The sequence below is a fragment of the Pundamilia nyererei genome, unplaced genomic scaffold (genome assembly GCF_000239375.1).
Source record: "Pundamilia nyererei isolate P.nyererei 1_Seehausen unplaced genomic scaffold, PunNye1.0 scaffold00017, whole genome shotgun sequence".
Classification (NCBI taxonomy): Eukaryota; Metazoa; Chordata; class Actinopteri; order Cichliformes; family Cichlidae; genus Pundamilia; species Pundamilia nyererei.
The window spans coordinates 3,640,453-3,664,672 of record NW_005187418.1 but is presented as its reverse complement, the minus strand read 5'-3'; the positions used below and the strand labels follow the sequence as shown (position 1 = coordinate 3,664,672).

The 24,220-nt window shown below is 39.4% G+C and overlaps 1 protein-coding gene across 2 annotated transcripts in view; it reads left to right on the top strand.

The window, feature by feature from the left end:
• LOC102198016 (leucine zipper tumor suppressor 2) overlaps positions 1 to 24,220 on the top strand; it is a 41,098-nt gene that overhangs the window by 8,472 nt on the left and 8,406 nt on the right. Inside the window, exon 2 of one of the 2 annotated variants that reach the window (XM_005725861.1) lies at positions 10,811 to 10,909. The gene's annotated coding sequence lies outside the window, so the exon portion shown is untranslated. Of the gene's footprint in view, positions 1 to 10,810; positions 10,910 to 15,524; positions 15,597 to 24,220 lie in introns of those variants that run through there. The other variant, XM_013908965.1, reaches the window with a different exon arrangement.

Below are 24,220 nucleotides of genomic sequence, written 5' to 3'. Positions count from 1 at the left end.
TAAATCTTCTCTTCTTCTCCTCCAACTTCATCCAGGCTTATTTTTGTTTATCTAAGAAACATCTGGAAACTTAAATCTTTACTGTCAGCCAATAAAAATTTGCTCTTTACATACATTTTCAGTCGTCCTTGGTTGCTTATAGAAAAAGCTAACCCTTGCACGCCATCCTACTTGTTAATAGTTCCTTTAATTTTCTTCCACTTAAACTTAGTATTTCATGCAAAGCCTTACGTGGACAAGCTCTTGCTCATATATTGTAGCAGATCTGCTGAGACCTTATTTGAACAGTTGGCCTTTCCCATCATCTGAACAGTCGTTTAATTGTTCCACACTTAGTTTAAATTCAGAGATCACCAGATGAGATTGTGGTGCCTCAACTTTGGAACAGCCTTCCTCTATCCATGAGACAAGCTGAACCAGTGGTTTGATTTAAACATCAGCTGGAAACTAATTTTTTGTAGGTTACCTTCTCCTTAATTATTTATCCTAGTGCAGGACTCCCATGCCTCTGGAGACCTGCACAGCAGCCACAGGGAAACCCCTGGAAAGTTCACACACAATTGCCTCACAGTGTTTAATGTGGGCCAGTTGACCCTAAGCGATCCACAGACAAATGCAGTTGCTGGCGACCATGATTAAATCTGCCTCAGGTTCATCTACATCTACCTGTTGAGTTTAACTTCCTCTTGGCAGATCTTTTATGACCGAACGCTACCTTTTAGTCATCTCGCCTCAGGCTGTCTTAAAAAGTGAATGAGTTTGAGCATTAAGGGAAGAGTACAAACACACCGTTATAAAAGAAAGGGTGTGTTTATATTGTTATGAGCCAAAATCACCAGCATTGAAATTGAATTGAATATGACGTTGAAGACCCAAGCAGATATTTTAACTACTATTTTATAGTAGAATCATAGTAGGCTAAATAATCTTTGCCACATGAAGCGAATCAGTGGTCTTCCACTAGTTATATTTGGGTATTACGACCCCAGTGCCTCTCTTTCTCGTCACTCTCGTCTATGTGAAATACAGAGGCTAACACTGCTCCTGTGTTTTCTCTGGGCTTTGCAATCACTGTTAGAAAAGATTAGTGTAGCTATATTAAATTGTTTGCCCCTGTCAGGGCCACTGGGGTTATCAACTTCCCTGGTGGTAACCCTGTATATAGAGCCTTTATATTTAATGTCAGAAAGACCAAAAAGTCCTGCAGCAGATTATATGGCACCGATCCCTAATCTCGATATCATTGAGTCAGTCTGAGATTACATAAAGAGCTAGAAGCACTTGAACAAGCTCTGAAAATGGGGTCTACGTCTAAAAATGCTTGCAGTTTTTAAACGGTTAATGCAATACTTTTATTAAATGTTTCTGATCCCATTTGCTATGAGTCTACATACTAACCACATGAGGTTAATTTGTCCACTGTTTTGGATATGTTACAATAATGGTGACAATGTTGGATCAAGTGAAGAAGGCTCCAGTTGCAGGAAAAACCATTGTTAAAACCCAATTATTCAGGCCTACAGACCAGTCAGTGAGCCCCTGGCAACCACCTGTCACTAGGGAAAAATTATATTCCTCAACTGGAAGAAACGTCTGGTGACTGCTTTGGTTGCTAGCCTATATGCTGCTGTTGTGGTTTCTTCTTGGTTTCCAGATTGGGTTGCACTCTTTCAAATTTTATTTCCACTTTGTTAGTAGTCAAAGAATATTTGTAGACAAACGTGGAAACATTACGGGCAACTGTGACAATCTGCTATCAGCCAAAGCAACCAGCCTCTGATAGCCAGCAACCACTGCCAATGAGCCAGCAGTAACCTGATGCTAGCTTGTACATTGCACTTGTTCTAAACATGCATTGCATAACAGCATGTAGTCACTGTGAGCATGTTAACATGAGTGTTTAGCTCAAAGCACTGCTCTGCCTGAATTAATCTGCACAGAATTACAAAGATTCCTGTAAAATATTCTTCTGCTTAATCATAGGAGGGCATCTCTGCATTGTAGCTGAGCACAATTTTGTCACATGTTGTCTGTAGCCTGAATTAAAGTTTATCCCAAAATGGCCTATAAGGAGAATATTTTACAGAGCACATTGTGTGTTGTATCATCTGTGGATGATTACGCAGTCTGAAAAGAGAAAAAAAAAACCTTTAAAAACAACATGCCATATTCCCATGAGCAGATGTGATTGGCGGCGGTAGTTAGTGTGATCATGACATTCACAGCTGCTGCAGGGAGGCCCATATGTGCTGATGTACAGTAAAGCCCTGCAGCATCTCTGACTCCTGCTTCTCTTCTCATTTTTTCCCCTTCCCTTCCTGCTCTCACACTGTTTTTCTCCTCTTTCGCTACCCCTCATTTTGCCACTCACTTACTCCTCAGTTGTGTCAGCTGGCTGTTGTCCTTCTGTCATCCATCTTACAGCCTCTGACTGAGGTGCAGCCCACAGGCTTTCTCGACGACTGGCCAGGAACATGAGAAAACAGGAAAAAATAAATAAACAGTGCAGCAACTTAAGAAATGAATTGACGTCATTTCTGTGATCCTGAATTTTCATCAGACTGGATTCATATGTTCTTATTCAGAGCCATGTACACAAAGTGAATATTTTCCACTTTTAAGGGGCAGTTAGTCTAAACCCTACTGTTTATGGTTAGGCAATAAAAATTACTCTGCAAGGTTTAAAAAAATATATGGTTTTTGGTTAAAATACAACAATTGCCACATTTTTGCTCATACAGTCCAAGGTCAGTCTGTCCTCAATTCACAAAAAACACATGGCACATGATCATTTAATGGGTCTTCACCAAAATTCTGGAATAACTGAATTGGTGTCATGAGTTCTGAGCTAGTGAATCACTGAGTTTGATATATTTTTGGTTGATAACGTGACATGCCTCCACTGAACATACAAAATACACACTACAGATCTAGAGTCATGCGAAAAAGAAAGTTTTCATTGAGCTCCAAGTAAACCTGTGGAAAAATAAGTGCATCGTTGGTGCTGTTAAATACTGATCACTATAAAGTGTGACCACTTCTATAAAAGCAGATGTTTTAGGAGTTTGCTGGTCTGCTGCATTCAGATGTGTGTTAAGACTTTGCCACAGTCTTTCCTGGAGTGGATGTTCCAGCAAGTTGGACAATACAAAGATCAGAGGAAAAACTCAAAAACCATAACTGACATCTCAGACTGTGCAGGCCTCAGTTACCATTTAAATATTAAAGTTCACAAAGTTACACTTACCAAAAGGCTTAAAAATATTGCTTTTTTTGTAAGGGTTGCCAGGACAAAGCCTGTTCTTTCTAAAATGGACAGACCAGCAAAGCTTAGGTCTGCAAAGCTGCATCTGGCCAAACCAAAAGGCTTCTGGAACAACTTTCTTTAGTCAGATGAGACCAAAGTGGAGCTGCAATCGGAAAAAACCAAAACGAGGTATATTAGCACAAACACCTCATAACATCTGTTGAACACCGTCCCTGAGGGGTGATGATTTGGACTTGTTTTGTAGCTATAGGACCCTGGGAACCTTGCAGTCATTGGCTCAACCATGAACTCCTCTGTACACCAAAGTATTCTACAGTCAGGGGCAGCATGATCCTCAGCACAGCAGTAAATCTACAACTGAATACAGTTGTAGAAAATGCAATCAAAATCCAGACTTGAACCCAACTGAAATACTGTGGGTGGGACCTTAAAAGAGCTGTGTAGAAATAAATGCCCCCAAACCTCAATGAACTGTAGCAACGTAATAACATTGGGCCAGAATTCCTTCATAACCATATAGGAGACAAAAAAATGAGTACTTTAAGTTATTGTTACAAACTATTGAGTCATGGTGTGTAGATTTACAGAAGACTGCAAAGCCTTGTGAAAACTCTTATCCCCATGTGACTTTACTTCCTATTGAAACACATCAGTTTCAAAGTCATGCTGACTGTCAGGAAAAAACAGGACAATTAGTGTCCTTCAACATGAGCGAGTAGGTTGTTTTATCTTGGCTCTTTCATGCTTTTCCATGTGACTGGGAAGAATTGGGTACACCCAGCTAGAAGGAGACGTCACAGCAGACCTAGAACTCAGTGGTGGGATTCTGTGTGTCAACTATATATCTATACTGATAGATTTGATTGAACAACCTTTTTAAAATTATTTTGTTTGTTGGAGTTTGCCCTGTTTACGTCTTTAATCTTCAGCTATTTCAAATCTCTGGAAATGAGAAGCAAGTTACATAAACTGGAAATATTCTTTACCTAAAAATATTGGCCAACAGCCCACTTTTGCTTTCTTAATCTTCAGACTTAAGTTCTCCCTCAGTTTTGTTGTCATTTGCTTCATCCGCCCTCACTCAAGGTCACGCAAGTCAGGCTTTTATAAATAATCAGACATAAAACTTGACTGTTTCTCTTGAGTTTGAAGAGAAACTCATAACTCAGTGTAATATTTCATCCTTTGTCTTTTGTTGTTTCTGTCATTCTCAAGTGAGTCCTGAATGGCAGAATTGTTGCAGACATTTATCTTGGCTCTCTTGAAGCCTCCACCTTTTCCTTTTTACATCTTCATTTAGTTTCCTCACAGTAAGAGGTACTGTGTGTAACTGAACTTATGTAAGTGGGACGACCCCCTCCCTGAGGTTGGTTGTTTGGATATTTTTAAATACATTTCTCCTTGCTCTCTGTGTGATTTCTGGCCTGATTATTCTCCAGCTTGGAGGCCACGAGATGGACGACACATAAATGTACTCTTTTTAAAACAGACATGCTTATGACTTATAAAAATATATCTCAAAGAGAAATCATATGCCTATGAAAGAGTCAAAAGAGGTGAAGCTTTTTGAATGGGGGGGGCTGTGCGGTAGATGTCTGAGTGACTGAGAGGTGATGGGAATGAATGAGGGTGCAGATCAGAAGCTACGTGGGAGGTGGGCTGCACGGTCAAGCAGGACCTGCGTCACAGTGTTGCATAATAGCTTATTCAGACAGAAGGGAAGTGGATCTGAAGTGAAGAACATGTGCACACTGTTTGAATACGCTCTCATCCTGTCATCGCACTGCCAGACTATCCTCGCCTAACAAAAAAAACTTTTCCCGGTTATTCCTTTTCCTTTCAGCCCCCTTTTACCCAACCCACAGTTAAATAAGACAACATATTTTGGGGGTTTTTTTCACAGGGTTGTGCAGCTATGCTTACAGTATGTATCTACAGATGCAAAAAACTTTGCAACTGATTATTCTCTGATTTTCTTACTTTTGTTGTCATTTTGTACAAGAATCTCTAAACCATTGTAGAAAAGAGTCGGCACATCTTATTGGGATTGAAAATAAAGCCATTGTGTAGTTATTGTAGCTTTTGTTTTGCATTAAAACGATCTGATCATAATAATGGAACAGATGTAATGTTTTACACTTAAACATTTATTTGCATTTTTTTCATTCCAACATAAATGGCTGACTGTTTTTATTTTGAAAGGCATTTAATGGAGAGGCAGCTGTCTGTGACCCTGATATAAACACAAAGTACATGTTTTCGCTAATTCTGAAAGACTTAATGACATAAAATTGCTTTCAACTGTATTTCAACAGATGCACAGCAATGAAAAGCAACTACTTGTCCCTGAAGTCTTAATTTTCACTTAAAGAAGGCAATAAAATATGATGCACATCCTCATTTCATTGTAACCTCATCCTCAGTCTCCACTACTCATTGCGTGGAAGAAGTAGCTGGATTTTTCTCCCAGGAGGTTTTTAAAATGCAGGAGTATGTCTGAGGTTTGGCCTGGGTGAGGATCCTAAATGAGGATGTCTGAGAAAAACTCAGAGATTCTGCTGATCCACCTTCTTACTGTCCAAACAAGGCAGACATGCCATTTTTCCTCCTTGGATTCACTTCCCCCTCACTGCCTATTTTATCCACTTTAAACAAACATCTGTACGATTTCAGAATTCTGAACACAATGTTTCCAGTCTCCATTCGATGTTTCCCCCCTGCATTTATACTGTTAGATAACCACACATTTACAATTTACAACAGAGGTCAAGTGAAAATCAATTACATGCTTTCAAGTTTATTATTACAGGATACTGTCAATATGACTGTTTGCATGGTGCTCCTTTATGCTACACCACTTCCCTGTTTTTTGAATGGCCTTTTGTTGAGTGTGTAAAAGTCCAACTGCCTCTTACCGAGTTTGTTAACCCGCCTGCAACCTTTGGTACATGGCTGAGCATTAGGTTTATTATTCTAAGTGCTATGGGATGGCAGTGTTTGGACAAGGAAGAAGTGGGACGCCACCCTATTTCTTAATAGTCCACTGGGCCCTGTGTTTTTTGTGTTTGCATGTGTGTGTTCACATGCTTTTGTGTGCATGCCTGAAAGCCTGGGAAATGCAGAACCTCATTTATCTTCATTACTTATACTCTATTACACTGTCCTTCCCAATAGGTGGCTAAATTTATTTCCTGCACCTCATCCCATTTAATCCTGACTGCTGTACAGTGTAGCTGTGAACTTACTGAATCCTGTTATTGCCAGACATGCACATATGTTCATAGTAATCCTGCATCTTTATGCATGTAATCAGGATATTAATCCCTAACTGTCAACTCGGGTCATCTGCATTGATTATTTAAAATTAACTTGATGTACAGACAGATACCTGCTAATTAATCCTCAGTGTAGGCTAATAAAATACTAGGATTTCATTTAGTCAATGCAATTGAAGCACAAACTTTTTGGCTGGGTTTCACCACATAGCAGGACATATTATTTGTAAGATGATTTAATTAAAAACTCTCCAAAAGGCACCAGTAGCAAGAGCATGGCTCGGAGGTCCACTTCAGTGACTCAGGATTGACTTGTTTTTTGAAGCCTCAAGTGGTCACTAGAGGAACTGCAGCTTTTGATACTTCAGCACTGGCTTAGATTTTCAGCCCTTGATTTGCAGCTTCCTTTGAAACGTATGTTTGTTTGTTTTTTGTTTTTGTTTTTTAGGGCTTGTTGGGTATATTGGTGTCTAAAATTGTATGTGTGAGTGTTTGTCTCTGGAAAGACAGGCTGTCTACATAATAGCCTTGTTTTTACTCTATGACAGTTGTGATTGGCTACAGTTCACTTTAAATTGATACATTTTAATGATTAAAAAAAATAATGATTGTCACAGTTTATTTATATTTAGCTTTCATAAACAAATATCAAAATATCTAAACTACATTTTGCAATTTCTTTTGGGATTTTAACTTTTTTCCAGGGTATAGTGAAACTCTAATTTGAGATGGAGAGTAGATGACCTGCTCTGACTCCCAGAGTTGTGATTTTTTTCTTTCTTTATGTGGATGGTTGTTGGCACTCTGGCCTACAGGTTAAACCCTAATCTACCATCTGCAATCTCTTTGTTACTAGTGTGAGCTTTTTTTTTCTTTCTTTTTTTTGCTGAAATACTTTAAATGTGCTCTGAATAACTTCTGCTTCAAATGCAGGTATAGGGTAATAACTAAATTATTTTTTCTTGGTGTGTAAATCTACTTTCCAACGATCCCTGTTGAAGAAAACATGTTTCTTTTCTTTACCTTACCATCTTCAAACAGTCATAAAATTAATCAATTACGTTGGAAAAATTTGTTTCAGTCATTTCTTTCCCCCAAATAACAAAAGCTACCCTTTTGGTGGAGATGAAGTAGGGTGTCCTACTGATAGCTGAGATTTATAAACACATTTTTGTTTTGTTTCCTACTCTTACAATTTACTTTTTGCGCCTTTTAGCCATAGTTTTGAGTTTTGTTTTCCTCAATCAAGGATAATAAGGACAAAACAAGGATGGGATCAATGATAGAACAATGCCCTCAGTCTGATTTTGAAAGTTCTGTCGCTGCAAACAGGTAACCTCAATCCTTGCCATCTCATGTTCCTACACCAGTAAACTGCTGGTGAGAGGATTCCTTGTTCTGCACCAATCCCTTGAGAGCAGATGACACTTTTAACCAGAACCTGCAGCAGGTGGAGAACTGGTTCTGTTACTGAGCTCACTGAGGCTGCAGAGCAGGACAAGAACTACACCATTGTGGTGTTTGATGTCATTCATAGGCATGTTAATGGTGCCAGCCCTGTTGCAGCTTTTATGGATTTTTGGAGGGTTGTCTAGTTTTCCTTTTAGGAAAATTGGGGTCTAGATCAGACTGCATTTTGTGTGACATAATAAGTGGTTATCAAAATACTGCCCTCTGCTTTCTTTTTATTCAGTGCAAGGATCCAAGTCCTGCATCCTTCTTTGCACTGTTTGCTCTGTTAAGTAAACACCTGCTTATGTTCTGTAGGTCATTTGTCAGCCTTTAAAACAAACAAGCGTTAAGGCATTTCTTTGCTGGCCTTCAATTATTCTAAATGGCTTGGCCCTATCACTGTACAGCATTTAAGAAGCTGCATTTAAGCCATCTGGATTGAGCTACATTACATGTGGGAAGCCACAGTCTCCTCAGCACTTCCATCTGTCTGTAACTTACTAATACAGTGTGTTAGGCACAGATGGAAGAGCTGATGGCTTGGCTAGTATTAAATAAAGCCCTTACAGTTGCAGTAACCCTGCAGGCAGTTTGGTAACATTAGTTTTAGCAAACACCACAAATCTTATCATCCTGCTGATGAAAGGAGATTCACATGAACCAGTTAGCTACTGCTCCTCTCTCACGGTTTCTCAGCTGGGACCACCAGTCTATTTTTAGACTTGCAGAACATATAAAGGGTTTACAGACATCTTTGTGTGTGCGTGTTTTAATAACAAATATAAACTCTAATTTCAGTTAATATAGGGTTACATTTTTTTTTTGTAGTTCGAACTGTGAAGTAGACTTTCTTGTTTCAGTTTAGTCTTTGTAGTTACATTTAGTTAAATTTTAAACTCAAACAGCTAAAGGATTGAGATTGATGATCATCTATCCATCCATCCTGGATAGACGGGTGAAAGAACATATGGATGGACATATCTCTGATTCTATGGAAATTATTATTAGTTTCAAAGTGGGGGTGGAAAAAGTTGTTCTGGGTTTCTGGACTTCTACCTCCACACCTAAAATGACAACAGACCACTGCCACCATCTGGAAAGAAGTAGAGTCCATCTGCAGCTCATTAAACTGACGTATTACTAATAAAGCAATACTTTAGAGGTAAGGAGACAAGACGGCACTCATTTTGTACTAAATATTGAGCCCTGCTACTACAGTACAGTGAAATAATCCTAATTACTTGCGGCACAGTCAAGTTTCGAGAAATATTACTTCAAGTAAAATGAACTACAGAAAAAGACAAATTCTAAGTTACACTGATATAAGCCAGAAGTTTTTGCCACTAACTGCAGAAGAAAATTATAGCCTACCCGTACATGGCAAAATATTGTACATTTACAAGTTGTGCATCCCTTGTTTTGTCATTTTAGAAATATCTTATGTTTCAAGTACTGATACACATTGATGTGCTTTTCTTTGTTTAATAGGCCTGCATTGTTTCTTATGTAATACTGTGGGAATGTGTAGTTTCACTCAGAGCTTTTCTTGCATATGTAGTGTTGTATTAAAAAATGTTTTTAAGTTGTTGTTTTTTTTCTTTTAAAATTGGTGGTTAGTAAACTTTTGCATTTATCAGATAGACATAAAAGAAGAATGCAGGCATTTCTCTATAATAATACATCATAGATGTACTTTTGTTTTGTGTGGAGACCAATTGCTATTATGTGCATTGTCACACCCTCTAAAAAGGCCCATTTCTCAGTGAGAAAAACCTTTATAACTGTAATTATAGTTAATTAAATGTAAAATAAATTGTGTGGTACTTGGGTTCTGTAGATATTTATAAAATTAAGAAGTGATGCATCACAACTTGAAAAATTGACCTGGAAAGAGCAAAAAATTGAAATGTAATGTGTTTTCCTTTTTATTTTAAAAAGGGAAATGCACATTAATTAACATGAACACTTTGTCCCATCAGTTGAATGGATAGTATTTATCCATACGGGCTAATTTTCATCGGCAGTACCGTGTAGTTTGATAGATGAAGCCTCTGGTGTATGGCATTAGATTTTGGTGCAGTTCTTTCTTTGCTACTGTCAGTATTTAATTCCCAGCACAATATTTACTGAAAACATGATTGTGCCACAATTAGGGTGATCTCACTGTAGCAGCAGGCTTGAATATTTAGTGTGAAATAAGGGCTGTCTTGTCTACTCACCTCTGGCACTTCTCACGGTCTTTTCTTGTCCTCTTCCATTACAAACTAAATTATTGCTGTACTAGCAATACATCAGTTTAATGAGCTGCAGATGGACTCTGTACTTCTTTCCAGATGGTGGCAGTGGGTTTTTGTCTTTTTAGGTGTTGAGGTAGAAGTCAATTCAGAATTTTTAGGTATAATTTCTAAACCTTGCTCAACCTTAGAAAGTGATTTCCTGTGAAAACCCGCAAACCCCACACGATTCCCTAACATGGAAAAGAATCAACACGAGCATTTTAAAACTTGTCCCAGGGTGTAGTTGTTGTTGGGTTTTTTTTGTTTTTGCTTTAAACGAGGTGGAGGTTTTTGTGTTCAGCCTTCGCTCTTGTTAACAAGGAAAAATCCCCTCACTCTCAGGCTTCTTCCACGTGAAGTCTTTTTGCCATTGTGACTCAGATTTTCCTCTTTCTTGCCGACTTCTATAAACACACTTGTCACTTTTCACGTTTTCCAGCCTCCCCACAGCAGTAGTAGTCTCGCCGCTTCTCTTCTGCTGATTCAACATTGTGCTTTTTTTTGTGTGTGTGTTTTATCCCCTCGGTCTGGGAGAACAGAGAGGTGACGAGAAGAATGACGAGTTCCTGAGATGCTCAACGGACTCGTACATGATTTTCTAAGGCCTCCAGAAGCTGAAGACGGGGTGTCAGTGACAGGTAAGAGGAGTTTCTTGCATGCAGTACTGCTAAAACCTCTGCATATGTTGAGGCCATTTCCTCATACCCGCATTAGGTTTTCTCTAATGGTCATTTCCTGTTTGACACTTTGACGTTGTGACTTGGCTTCAGCGTGGCCCATATGTTGCAGCGTGCATAGTGCTGGCGTGGACGTTAACACATTCTTGCTGCGTGGGAGCTTGCAACAGATCTTAATCATGGATAGGGTATTGCTGTAATTCCAGAGCGGGAGGCATAACCCTAATCTCTTTGCCACATTATACAGTAAATCAGAGTGTGGTTAAGTTGGGTCCCTGCCAGCTCAAAACAGCCCATTTGTGTGGATTTATGTATGACTGGACTTGCTCAGTAGGACTACTTATTTTAATCTACAAACGACCCTTTCTCTCACTTCTCTCTTCATACTGATGAAGCACCCTACTGCTGAAATTTTCTCAGCGGTTTTATTTGGGAGGTGTGCATGAATTGCTTTGTGCCATGGTGGATTATTTTGGAGGTAAGTGGTCCAAAGGGCTGGCTGGTCAAGGCCAGTTTTAGCTGCAGCGTCCAATGGGAGTGTGTCCCCATGCTGAGGCAGCACGGACACTGATGGATGGCCTAGCTTTCTGTTGGTTTCTGTTCCCAGACGGGAGCCGTTGTTAAGAAACTATAGAAGGAAGCAGGATGACGGACCGCAGAGAGATGGCAACACAGCTTATTGTGGATGACCACCTGATGGGCATCCGCTATAGATGTAGATAAAGTAGAACTGTGGGCTCTCGGGAGCCGTTTTCAGTGTTCACTAGAAATTATGTTACTCCTGGCACTCCTAAACATTTTAAGTATCACTGTAGGATAATAAACTTTATATGACTGAGGAAGAAAAACTGGAGACCACAGACAGATGTACCCAATATTTCTGCAAAGCCACACTGGAATTATTTATTTTACTGGAATTTCCCTCTAATATTCCTCATGGTTTTAACTCTGCTGTCCTGCAGATAGAGAAGTTACAGAATTGTACTTTACTGCTGCTTCAGCCTGTAAATCAGTTCCCTCAAATAGGGGCTGAGTCATGTTGGCCATCCCATGCCAGTAAAGTGGTAGTGTTAATGGTGGCATTCACAGCGGTGATTTGCAGCCTGCGTTTTTAGTCCAGCAGTTGTGGCCTCCAGGCAGCTGATTAATGGTGTTTGCTCTCAAATGGTAGCCTCGAACAGAGAGCAGTTTCTGTTGCTTTGGCTGCAGGCTGATGAGACCTCACTTGTGGCCCATTTAGTATTCTCAAGACCTCCCATTGAGACTTGATCAAGAATGACCTTGAACTCCATCCCCAGCATCACGTCTTGTTGCCTGAAGGACAAACCTTGTGCCTACTACTGTGACCCAGTTCTATGAGCAGGGAAAGAGAGAGTTGAAAAGGAAGAGGGACAAATCTGTGTTTGTATGTGTGTAAGGCGGTGGTGGCAGGGCATAGCCTACTTCTCGTACCCTACTTTAGCCCTCTCTTTATGTGGGAGCAACTGAGCTACACTGACTACACCATCTCCTGTTTCCTTTTTCCTTTTTTTCATGTTTATTGACCAGATGGTGGCTTACAGGTCAAGGCAAACGCTGAATGCTGCCAAAGCCATGTTGGAATAAACTTCAGCATGTCATATCCTCGATTAAACTGCGATTACTGTCTGATAATCCTAAATTGAAGTTCAGTTAGTAATGCTGGTATAAGAGTAAGCCAGCATGCATGAAACTTTAATAAAGTAAAATTATTACTCAACCTATACCCACACAACACGAAAAGCAGACATGCGAGATTAACAGGGCAGCATTTAGCAACTTAAGAAACAAATATTTGTCTCAAATGTTGGTGGAAACTGTATAAACCATACCTCTATTTATACAGACTATAACTATATTTGGTGATTTGTTTTAGTATTTTCTTAATTTCTGCAGTGAAGGGAATGAGGGAATTGTATAATTGATTGAATATATCAATAGAGGGCTTGCAGATGTTTGGGTTGTATTTAAGGTCTAGAACCATATATGAAACAGAGAAGATGGAGAGGGTGTACATTGTCAACATCATCTCTGCTTTTAAAATTGGGCTTCAGACTTTTGTAGTTGGGGCTAGATGAGGTGACCCCCAAGTTCTTTTTGGTTTTGCTGGAATAGGCTCAGCCTGCTGAGGAATTTCCTATGATACACTTGGCATTCATCACCACCTGTCTACTTCCCTCTTTTAATTCCTGATGCATTTATATGCTTGTCTGTAACTTTTATCTATTCTCTCCTATAGTTAATGTTTTGTCTCATTTGTTATTCGTGGTCTCTTCTCTTTCCTCTCACCCCAGAGTTGGTTGCACTAGATACCCGCAGCTACCTGAACCTGGTTTCTTCCTCTTAAAAGGGAGTTCTCTCTTCCCACCATTGCCAAGTGCTTGCTCATATAGAATTTTATGATTGCTGGGGTTCTCTCAATAGAAAACACCTTGAGGTGACTATTGTTGTGAATTGGTGCTATATAAATAAGACTGATTTGATTAATTTGAAAGTTCAGTTCCTGCTGCCAAGCTCGCTCTAAACACTTTTTCTAGTGGATAGTTTTGTGGCCTGGTTGCCATTGTGGCCATGTGTAGTTTCTTTTATTTCATTTAGACAGCATGGTGGCTTAATTAGTTAGCAATATTGTCTTAAAGCAAGAGAGTCCTGGTTTGAATCTAGACAGTTTGCATTTTCTCCCGGTGCTTGTGTGGGTTTTCTCCAGGAGCTTTGGTTTCTCCCACCACTGGAAAAACATGCAGTTAATGCTGTCTGTCTGGACAAGGGCTGACAGTGTATATTCTAAATGAGATTATATAATCAAATATTTTTAAAAAAGGAGGGGTTTTCGAGTTCTGGTAGCACTAATCCAGACAAGAGATTCTTAATCTCCTGGTTTCTGGGTTCATTAAAGGTGAATAATAATCCAGTGAAATACCATCTTGCTGTCAGATGTACTCAATGTTTGTTCCTCCTCCTGCTCTGAAAATATGCTGTAATCTGATGGGCCGTGTTAACCAGAACCAACAGGAGGAGAGCTGATTCATGTGCCACGATGCTGAACTTTCAGAGGCCATAGAGCAGAAAAACGACTACAATCGCTAGCTGCAGTCCAAGACTGAAGAATGTTTTTGTCACAAAGCGTGTGGGTGTGTGCTGTGAATGGAGGCACCAATGCTTTCACTATAAATACTTGTGTGCACACGACACGGCAGCCCCCTTGCCCACTGAATAAATAGAACCTCAATCTTTTGAAAACACTTGTAAAGCACTTTTAAAAATGAACCCTGAACCAGACAAAAGTGCTCAAGAGTCGTTGTACTTTCTTTCTCTTTTTTTTTATCATCAAAGCATGTACACTAGATTCCTGCACCAGTTAAACCAGTTGAAATGTAAACAGCTCTTCATCACTTCTGTAAAAATTTCAACAGTCCCTTTCACAGATGCTTGGAGCAAATATGCAGCTGTTTGCAAACAGATGTTATCACTTTATGTACAACCCCCAAGACATTGAAATGCTAAAATATAATGCAGGTATAAAATATATCCATATATTATATGAAACCCTTATTGTTGTTCTGCTAGCTTAGCACCATGTATTCCTACCTGTAGCCGCTTACCGCTCACTCCCCCAAAATCATTGTGTGTGGAGTACCTTAACAATTATATTGAGAGGTGATTGTGCAGGATACTGCTTTAGTTGTAGTACTACAGCTCTTATATACTGTGCTCTCGTTTGTATTTTTCACTGGCATTTGTTTTCATGAGACTTTTTAGAGCAGAGATAAGCATTACCATGTTGTTTTTAAATGTGCCTGCATGTCCTACATCCAGAATTGCTTCTTAAAATATCAAAATCCTCACTTGGGTGTTTTTCCTTTAAGGTAAACCAGTTCTAATCTTTCAGTGGCAGCTTCTTCTAATTAATCATTCGTATCATAATTACCTGTTTTAATCCTTTCTGGGAGTTAATTAAACAGGCTCCTTTATCTGTAGTTCCATAAAACTACAATTTCACTCTAAATCTTAGTGTTTACACGTCTCCTTTAAAGACTCAATTTGGACAGCTAATAATGCCATCCATTCATTTATCCACTTCAGGGTTGCAGGGGGTTCTGCACCTTTACAGAGTGAGATGCATGCAGCACCACTTTATTTTTTATTTTTTACTTTGTTTAAAATGTGTGGACAGATCAGAATGATCTTTAACTGACAGCTTTTTTTCCCCTTCCCTTGCATTCTCTTCTTTTAACTGCCTGACAATGGCAGTAGAGGACCTTGCAGAGTATAGTTTCTTTAGTCAAAGGAAATGGCAGAGGAGTGGAGCACGGAGAGAGGAGGTGTGCATATGTCAGAGAGGGGCTGGGTAGTGCTGAGAGGAGGAGGAGGTGGGATGCATGAAAGAGAGTGAAAAGCAGGGAAAGGGGAGGGGACTGTGCTCTCATTCACATTGGTGGCATTTGCCTTGAGAATGAGCGGTTTCTTTTTTGGGGAAGGGGGGTTTTAGAGAAGTTTTTTTTTTTTCCCCTCAGGAGGGTTGGTCAGAAACAGAGAAACAGGAACGGAGTGAGACACGAAGGGGCAGGAGGCTGGATGATCAGAAGGAGCTGGTCAGACATCAGAGCAACTATGCAAGGAACAAACTGGGGTAAGAGACTCGCAGGAAAAAAACCGTTGGAGAAACAGGAAGTTACCTTTTAATTACCTGGCCATTGAAAGTGATGGGCAGTGTTTGACATTCACAGTGGGAGTCCCACTGTGACTGAAAGTTACAGAGGATTATTGTACATTAAGGTAAAAAGAGAAGAATTTTTACATTTGTGTAAAGAAATGTAAACAATTAGTTGATGAATCTCTTAGCTTATCAGCATGCACTTACTGTTTTCCTATTCAGTATGCCATATAAATTTTTATAATCTCCTTAAAGTAAGAATTAAATATCTTTAGGTTTAGACTCCCAATCAGTCTAAATAAGCAGAAATTGTTAAACATCAGTATTGTTTTTAATAACTGTAAGATTTCATAGACCGTATAGTTAACAGTAGCTGTAGGCAAAAAAAAAGGTGGAAAGAACTGCCGTGACCTTTCACTGATTACTCTTCTGTAGCTGCTCAGTGGTGCAAGGGTGGCAAGTAGAGGTTACTGTATAGTAAAGTTTAATTGTAAGGGCCTCTGTTTACACATTTGCCTAACAGGTGAAAGATCCCCTGTTTGATCCCAGGAGGATACAAATGCCTTTTGGGGCTATGTCAGAAAGGACAAAACCCCCCAAAAAACGCCAAATCAAACATGCAGAACTACTTGGTGTGGAGACCCTTTGGGAATAAGTGAGCATCTGAAAGTAGCTTTTAGAGCATCATGGTCATTGGAAAGTGCATTTCTATGTTTTAAATCCAGAATCCCTCTTACTTCATAGCAAAATTGCTTTGCAAATGGATCATAAATCCTGAAAAATGCCTGTTTAGTCAAATATTTTAAATATACTGGTCACCACTTCTGTATAGTGGAACTACTTATAGTGCAGTATGCATGCACTTCAAAAAGGTAATATTTATGTCAAAAAGGTTCTAGAAGGGTGGCGTTAAGTCCCGACTTACAGGAAAACCACACGGTACAAAATACCACTGTAATGGCTTGTTGGTCTTTATTGTTGTATTTTCCTGCCTCAAATGTAATGACTTGTTGTTTTTCTCTTCGTCAGGTGAAAATCATATGTTTAGCATTTGAACTGCACTCTATTTGTGATTTTTCTGTCTTTTTGTTATAAAGCCTGACATTTTATAGACAGTCTTTCAGCATCTAAACGATGATTAGTCACTGCAGAAAAGAGAAAAAGGGCTAAATTATGGTTTTATATTTTTTGAAGGCCAGCCTTTAATGTTTTAATGGATTTGTGTTGTTTAATGATAAATGGTTTGGGGTTTGCTTACTGAATGATTCAGAAGGTGTTTTGTGGTCTAATATTTATCACAATTATATGTGGTACATATTCATAGCACCTTTCAGCTGTTAATTACAGTTTCTAAAGGCTTTTTATTCCCTTTTTTTATTCAGTTATTCTTCTTGGGGAATCTAATATCGGTTTTATTTATTTGAGTTGTCTGAAAAAGTTGCAGCTTTGCTTGGGAACATTACCTTTTGGCATGATAACCGGGGTGTTTGTTGGGGCACTGAGGTGTCTGCCTGTGGAAAGGTAGGTTGTCTACAAACCAAAATAGCTTTGTCACAGTTTTCTCTCTGTGTTCCAGTTTCCAGTATGAGGGGAAAGAATAAGGAGATTGGGGGGTGTGACAGAAAGGGAGAGTTGGATTCAGAAGTTTGATGGAGAGTGGAGGAGGGGATCTCCAGACTCATTTGTTTGTTCCCTCATGTGGACCCTCCCTTGGGAAAACTGAAGCTCTCTCTTCTTTACTTCTTTCTGCCCATGTTCTTCTCTGAGTCAGAGCTGTTGCTCCTAACACCTCTGAGTCTCGGATGAGGGCTGGGATAATACAACTTTTTGCCAGTTCCAACACTTCACCTGGTGTTGGAATATTTTTAGACTCACCTCTGTGGTTGTGGATGTGTGTTTATGGTGTGGCGCTAACAAAGGAGGACTTAGAGTAGGCTCTTTCAGTTTGTCTCAAAGCAGGTTTGTGTGACGTTGCAGTTTTAAAGGGCATGGCTAATAAACTGCATATACTGTATCTTTATAAACGGCCTCTATAAAAAGGCTTTTATACTGTTTGCGTCTCTAATTGCCAATCTCAGATGCAGTCAGACGAAAGGTTGCCACGCATGCCAGAGAATGCTGCTGAAATTTATCTACAGTTTACTGCTGTACGTGTAATAAAATATGCTGCTGTGATTGGAGCAGCCTACCTGAGTGGGGTTTTTCAGAGCAGACTGCAGACTTTCCTTCACATTTTATGTGCAGCATATAGTCTGATCCTGTAGACTGAATCCTCAGCATTTCTTTGTGAATGTATTGATCTCTCTTTATTGATTTTTGTTCCTTATTTCACCACAGAAATGAAGATGTGTGAAAGTCTGAGAATTTTTTCGTTTTAAGGACAGGTTCAAAGTTGTTAAAATGATGGGGTTTTAATAATGTCCTGTCTCTTAATAAATCTCCTTTTTGCATGAATATAAGGGACAAAGCATTTAGAAGCTATTTAATGTAGTAGCAAAACTCTAGTCTGTCTTTTGTGGCAAAAAGTTGACATTGGAGGGTCATAAGCACAGACTGTATGTAAAAGATAGACACAGCCATACCATAACTCATTTGCTTCTAGAATTTAAGGCCTCACTGTCAGTGTGTTTTGACTAATGCTATGTTTTTGGATGGGCTTTTAGAGCCAGAAGTGAGCATATTTGGATGAGATTGTGGCGTTTCAAACCAACAGCTAACACTGCCATGCTTGGTTAGCAAGCTGTGTTCATAAACTGTAGGGATGCTTATTGGTGCTAAGTAACAAACTGATTAAACAGAAAACTAGAATTTCACTCACTTGAAGTAAAGCCCAAATGTCTTGGATGGTTTGTAACGCATAGCAAGGCATAATATCAGTCAGATAATTTAACTAAAAATTATGCAAAAGGCGCCAACAGCACGGACACTGCTGAGATCCAGTTCAGTGGAATGGACTGAGGTGAAGTCAAGCAAATGGCTACACCTGTAAATCAAAGTGGCCCCTTACCCATTTGTACAGTTGTTCTGAAGTGGGAAACCAGCCATAGATGTCATTACCGGGCTATAAACATATTTTTAAAGTTGGAGATTTTAACATGGTCATTGGAAGAACTGCAGTTTTTTTGCATTTACAGATTGGCTTCACTTCTCAGCTCCAAGGTTGCTGCTCAGTGTCAGCTACTCCATGATTTATAGTACCTGGTTAAACTCTTACTACGCATTTCAACAATGCAAACTTTGTGCTAATCTGTATACTGTGGTGTACTGACTAGCACAAGCACATGGGTGTGTTGGATATAATTACAGCATATTAATATTTTGTTTAAGAGAGTTGTTATCCTTGTGCTAATCGGTATACAGTAGCCAAATATATGTCTATAAAACAAAATGTTAATACACTCGAAATACATTTATGTAAATAAATTCCACAAGTGTAGTCATGAAGATTTTCTCATTTTTGTAGCTCTAATGGTCTTTATATACATTATATATTAAGTTATAAATTAAACTTAATGCAGATCACATGGGCCGTCCAGACTATAAAAGCTGATTGGCCAGCTTTTATAGGCGCCTGCAACCTCCACGTACAAACTTTTACTCTGTTTGCATGTTCACACTGAGGCTCCACTCAAGGAGTGGGTTGTAAAACACCAAAGCAGGCTTACTGACTGCACTCTTTGAAAGCAGAGCACCTGTTTTATGTCCAGTATGGAGTGAACTCTACACACTTCTAAGTTCTATGTTGTCTCCGTAGTAGACAATATTGAACTGCTCTTTGTGGCTTTTAAGTCTTAATATTTCTGGTATTATTTTCTTTTTTTCTCGTTAGAAATTATAATAACAAAAAATCTACAAAACGGAAGGAGCAAAGATGTTTAGCATTTTGCAAATGCTGGTTTTAATGCCTGAATGAAACTGAAGTAGGTTGGGAGCATTTTCCAAAGAGATGGTTATGATCCAGTCTTTCCCTGAACATAGACTTTACTTGGGAGGACAGCCCAGGTATTTTAACGGCCACCCAAGTATATTTGGGAAATCATTTTAGCGTACATATTTTTATTTTTTTCATCCTTCTGATGCCATTGCTGTGTTTTACTGATGGAGAGTCCCCCCCCCACATTTATTTTGAAAGTGTAGTCTCTACAAATCAGCTAGCACTGGCCCTTCCCTACCGGTAACAAAAACTTGCTGATTGGAAGTTCCTGTTTCCCTCGGAGAAAGGTCACGGCACCTAAAGCTCCCTATTGTATTTGCACCTTTCCCCCTTCAGCAGCTGCATGTGTGACTCCACAGAGTTAAACTTGCCACAGATTAGAAACTACCCTCTTGTGTTTGCACCTTTAACACCTTTATTCTAAAAACTTGGTGCATTTTTCTTTTTAGAATAACGTGAATTCCCATTGACTGAACCAAATTCTCAGCCCTAAGCCAGTTTATTGAATCAATCACCCCTGACAGACTTTGCAGAGCCAATTTAACCTTCTTGCGAAACTCTAAACACATTTTCACTCACTAAGGAACAATTTTGCACAGTAATTCACTTGTAAAGCTTTATGCCAACCACTGGCAGCAGAAGGTAAACACAGCTACAGCACAGGTGTCATTTATTAAACACAACAGCTCAAAATTGTTCACACTTGTTACTAATGGTGTAATTTAACCAAAAATATCCCGGTGAGAGTGCTGTACAGCCAGCTAGGACGAGTTTGAAGGTTGATGCCAGCTGTGGATGGAAGCAATCTCAGAGGGAGAGGAGGAAGACGAGGAAGGTCGAGATCAGTAATTTCAGTTGAAATTTGAGCCACTATGATTTACTCAGAAGTGTTCACTATTGCTTTTTGTTTAGCCAGTATAATATTTTCTTGACATTTGCAGTCATTTGACAAGGTGTGATGAGAAAGTGACCTCTTTCAAACGAGATATACACTCACCAGACACTTTAGTAGGTACACCTTACTGGCAGTAGTTTGGATCGCCTTTTGCTTCAGAATGGCCTTAATTCTTAATGGCACAGAGTCAGCAAGGTGCTGGAAACGTTCCTCAGAGATTCTTGGCCATATTGACATGCTAACATTGCACAGTTGCTGCAGACTTGTAAGCTACATAACCCAGTTGCGACTCTTCTGTTCCATCATATCCCAAAGGTGCTCTATTGGAATGAAATCTGTTGACTGTGGAGGTCATCTGAGTTCAGTGAACTTATTGCCATGTTCAAGAAACCACTTTAAGATGATTTGAGCTTGATGACAAGGCGTGTCATCCTGTCATCAGAACGATGCTCACTTGGGACAAATATCCCCCGCAACATTACTGTTTGAAAATCTGGTTTTATGTTGTTAGTTTAGATGTTAGATGTTGGTGTTAGAAATGTGTTTTAGCAAAAACTATAAAGTTAAGTGCCTTTAAGTAACTCTCCTGCTGAGGGTCCCTACTTCCTCTGAAAATTAATGAATAAAAACCAAAGGATTATTTTAAGGTGGGTCCCAGATTATGTCATTATCATCTCTTGGTGAGGGGTATCTTTTACAATTAAGAGTATATGGTCAATGTTCCTAAAATAAATTGATCAGATCTTTCCTACCTAGAGAGCTTCATTAAGTGTTGTAGTGAAAAGTGTGTACTTTATAATGGTTTGACTTTTATTTTGTAATATTTTGATCCACATAACTTTATACTGAATTATTACATTTTTAAAAGTGCTGCAATGGCAGATTCTCTCTATGCTGCTTCTCCGGTGCTCCATCTATACAAGTAACCCTATAAAACTGTCAGCACTGAAAGCTAGAGGATAAAATCCTGATGCCTCTGTGTGACAGCAGATTTCCTAAGACTGCTACTGTTGCCTGCCGCAATGAAAAATGTCTGATGCAGAAGAAATATTACTCTACATCTCGTCTTGCAACCTGTGGCTTTTGAGTGATGAGACATCAGAAAATGGGTGGCTGCAGACTCGACACGACCCCACACTGACCACTGCTCATGTTTGGTCTCCTCCTCAGCTGGAGTGCCACACATTCCTGCTGCTGGAGGAGTGACTGGCTGACCGAGGGGCATTAAAGCCTTCAAAGCCTTTCCCAGACAAAAACAGTCTGCTCACATTCACAATCAGCTGACACAGTGGACACTGGGGGTGGTTTTAATATTACTTGCATTCCGTGCAGTGTTTTTGTGTGTGCATGTGTGTGCGCACATGGGCCTAAGTGGATGCCTTTACTGGGTGCTGGGCCTCAACAACATTGTATTAGTGATTTCTAAACAAGAGTTGCATGCATTTAATTTGCTAATGTATCATATTAGCTTGCTATTTCAATTCAGCTGTTTTTACACGTCAGAAAATGCCTCAGTACTCTATATCATCTGATATCACATGAGATATCATGTAGTAATATAAAGGTATTTGGCACATTTAATCTACAAGGAAAATGGCAAATTCTGCCCATCCACAGAATATTTGTAAACCATAATATATTAAGTATATTATGTCCATCAGCCCCTCTTTATAGTTGTCACAAACCCTTCCACTACCATTAGCTGTTATTGTCCATTTATCTTCAATTAGGGAAGTGGGAGCATGTGGAAGATTGTAAAAGCTATAGCAGGACTGGAGGCTTTAAGATGCTAAGAAGGGGTCCTGGTCTTCCTGTCAGCCCTATGACCCCCCTCCTCCCCTTTTCTTTTCTCTTCCCCCTTCTAATGTTTGAGGCCCCCAGTCACTGTGACAACAAAAGGGAAACTAGGACTGCATGAACATGACGGGGGCTTTAAAAACACTTTGAGACCCCATGTGCTTCGCCTAGAAGAGTGCCTGCATAGTTTTAGTTATCTTGAGGGATTAGAGCTCATTCTGGGGAGACTGAGGGCAACAAATGGACTCAGTGATCAGGAATAAAGACCTGTGGAAACCAAACGTGAGGAGGAGACTGAACTAGAATGTCTTGCCTAGTTGTTGCATAAATATTCAAACTTTTTATTGCAAAAGAAGTATTAAAAAAGGTTTAGGTTTAGTATATAAACAGTTTGCAGTTGGGAGATCTCAAGTATGAGCACATCGTCATCAATCTGTGGCAGTTTAACATTCTTGGGTACTTTTACATAAAGTAAAGCTTTCCCTTGGGTATAGGTTGGACAAACAATAGATGTTGCGCAAAAAACTGGCATTATTTCTCATGACCATCAGGGGGCGACTCCTTCAGCTGCAGAAATTTGTTGGACTGTAGAAATCTGAGGAAGAATATCAAGTTTCTCGATTAATCTGTGATTTTTAGGGTTTCAATCAGTAATTTAATGTCTCAAACAAACAAATAAAGTAGGGTATGGTTTAGAGTGCTGCTACCTTGTGATCATAGCATGATGAAGGTAAATGTTAAAGCAGCACTAGAGAGAAGTGTTTCTCTGCCCTGAAGGATTAATGTATTAAATGCATATAACTTATTTATTATCAAAATGCTTGGTATAAGATGAACAAAGATTGCTATGAATTGTGAGTCATGTAAAGCAACGAGTCGATATGGAGCTTGAAATAATCATATGTCCCCTTTAAAGTTTTCACAGCAAAAAAGATTTTAAATTTGTGATGCAGCCGGGTGAGTTCACTAACTGGTGCTTTTTAAATCAGCCTGGAGGAATTTTCTCATTGAAATAAGCTGTAGAGTTTGCTGGAGATAATCTTCTGGGGTTTCTTTAATCTCAGTATTAAGAAAGGCAATTTTAGGTTTGAGGCTTTCTTTTTCTAATAGCAGTTACTCAGTCATTCTCATTCCATGCTATTCACATGGGATTATTTGTAATAAATATTGTCATGGATGAATTAGTTTTATCAGTGTATAGAGAAATCACATGAGATTAATCCTCCTGGCTCTGCCTCTGGGGACCGTTAAGTCTGATCCGCAACACCACATGTTGCTCTGGCTGCTATTCATTTACTTTTCCTTCATGCTGACACTGATTGAATTTTTTTTTTTGGTTTAATGGGGTTTCAATTTGAAAGTCCATTAACTGACTAACCAAAGATGATCAATGGACAGATCCCAGTTGCCCATAAGCTAATGGATTTTTGACTTTCTAATAGCAGCAGAGTGATGTAATGTAATCAATACTTTTCTTTTTAAAGCTGTACCACCTCTAAAAGTTTGCTATGTGAGAGTACCAAGACACACTAAACATATTAACAGACATTGGACTAAAATGCTCTCTCATTTCTTTGCATTTTCACTGTCTACTGAACATACTAACATACAATAGCACCAGGCTTGTCCTAGTCACTTCATAATGAGCCTAAGAAGGGATCAGCCAGGTTTCCACGGTGCTGATTAACATGTGGTAATCACAGTTGAATCACAGCAAAAGCCTTAAGAAACCTGTGAACTTGGTAGGTTGGAAAATGACTTGGCACAGCTGTTTGGCTAGAAACTCTGCAAGCCTACTTCACAATAAGTGTCAACGTTAAAGGTCAAAAGGTTGGTCGAGAGGGTTATAGTTAGTTTATGCAGCCATCCAATTGTCCAAAAGGGGTCGGATACAGCAGCTTATCCCAGCTGCTATGGGCTAGTGCTTCACCCATGACAGGTCACCAGTCTTATCACGGGGCTATCACAGAGAGA